The sequence below is a fragment of the Echinops telfairi genome, unplaced genomic scaffold (assembly GCF_000313985.2).
Source record: "Echinops telfairi isolate 266 unplaced genomic scaffold, ASM31398v2 ScPeMD7_4;HRSCAF=17, whole genome shotgun sequence".
Lineage (NCBI taxonomy): Eukaryota > Metazoa > Chordata > Mammalia > Afrosoricida > Tenrecidae > Echinops > Echinops telfairi.
This window is the reverse complement of record NW_022103900.1, coordinates 48,807,287-48,809,494: the sequence shown is the minus strand read 5'-3', so window position 1 is coordinate 48,809,494 and position 2,208 is coordinate 48,807,287.

The window sequence follows — 2,208 nt, the reverse complement described above, 5'->3', positions numbered from 1 at the left end:
TACGTATGGATTGTGATAAGAGCTGTATGAACCCCCAATAAAGTGATTTTTAGGGAAAAAAATAAAGAAAAGATATTCAACTTTGTTAGCCATTAGGGAAATGCAGACATATGAATTATTAAAATAAGAAAAATAAATAAATCAGCACAAAACTCAGAAGAAAGGGTTGTTGTTGTTAGGTGACAGGGAGTCAGTTCAGACTCATCGTGACCCTGAGGGAAACCAAACCAAACATCGCCCCATTCTGCCCCATCCTCACAATTGTTCGTATGTTTGAGCCCATTGTTACGAGCGCTGCGCTCTCCATCCTGTCCAGGAACATTCCTCTTTTCTCCCTGACCCTCTGTTTTACCCAGCATGTCGTCTTTCTCTCTTGACAACATGTCCAAAGTATCGGAGATCAAGGCATTCTGGCTGCACTTCTGCCAAAATCCATTTGTTTCTCTTTTGGCAACCCATAGTACTTTCAATATCCGTTGCCAGCACCTTAGAAAGGGTTGGGCTGATAAAAAGGAGTAAGATGAAAATGTAGCATGGTTGATGATTTTTTGATGGACTGTTCAGGAAAGATCCCCTGAGGATATAATGTTTAAGGTTGATGCAATGGCCCTAAGGTAGGAATGGGGGGGAGGGGAAGAACAGGCAAATGGCGCTGAGGGGTTAGGGAGAGTCATAAGAGATAATGGTCAGAATAATTGAGAACAGTCATAAAATAATGCAGGGAATTTTACATCAGGGTAAAAAATTGGTTTCACTCTAAGGGAAGTCTTGGGAGAGCTTTGAACATGTAAGTTTGTTCAAGGACGTGGTATGTTGAACATTTCTATAAGTTCACCCTGGGTGCTGTGTAGAAATTGGATGGTTGGGGGTGGGGAGTATTTTAACAGAGACCTCTTAGGAAACTAGTGTCATGGTCCAGGTGAAAAATAATGATGACTGGACTAATTTGGGGGTATGCTTTGCAGGTACGGTTCAAAGAACTGTAGATGAATTTAATACTGAATGTTAGCAAGAAGTAAGGGTACACCTTGGAAGCTGAACACCAGGTGGTGCTGTTTACTGGGATAGGAAAGCTCCCCCCACATCCCCCCCAAAAAAAGTCAGTTTAAGGAAAAGGAAAAGTTAAGGCAAAGGTTCTTCTGGATAAAAAAAAAATACTAAAATTGGGATCCCCAACAGACATTTAAGTGAATTGGCTAAGTAATATGGATATGCCTATTTGGAATTCAGGAATGGAAAGTCCTGGAATACATAGTTACAATTTATTTCTAAGTGGGTTGCATTTAAAGCAATGCAATTGATAAGTTTTTTCGGTGGAAAGTTTGTAGATGGAGATGAGAACTGGCTTAAGAAGGACATGGAAAGTAGAGCAATCAACAGGAGGGTCTGAGAAATGGCCAATAAGAAAGGAAAAAAGTAGGAAACCTGCCTCAAGAAAGAGCCAGTGATGTACAATGCCAAATACTACTGAGAAGGCAAGTGAGATAAGAACAAGATAGAAATGTACAGATCACTGATGATGCTCACAGTGCATTCCAGAGAATTCATGGACAGAAGCTTCTGGGGTGGGTGGGGGATGGAGATAACGCTACAGAACAATTTTAAGAAGTCTCGTTGGGAAGGGGAACAAATAAATAATGTACTCAATGGAGAGATGATTGAGCATATTTATATTCTTTGGGAATGATCCAAGAGAGCAAGATACAATAACTGTGTAGGGTCTGAAGGACAAGACTTCAGGAGCTTCTATGCTCTGAAATGGTAGAAGAGGGTTAAACAGAATTACTGTAGAGGGAATTACCTAAACACAGTCAAGCACAATGACTCATGGTCTAGAGGAGAGAAAGAGGTTAAGGGTATTCGTTGTCATGCAGTTAATAGGGGCATTGAACTCTGTCTGTGGAATTTCAAGACTGTAAATGTTCACAGGAGCAGAGAGCCTTGTCTTCCTCCTGCAGAGCAGCTGACCTGGTGGTTAGCAGCCCAATGTACAACCACTCTTGGAACATGAAGATAAATGAATAGCGTTGGAAATGGGAAGAAATCATGGCTCTAATTGCCATGGAGTCAATGCTATCTCATCATGACCCTCTGTGGGCTTCTGAGACTGTAACTGTGTGTAGGAGGAGAAAGTTCAGAGTTTTTCTCTCAGAGCTGCCAGTGATTTCGAATTACTGACCATGCAGATCACAGTCCAACACTTAGCCA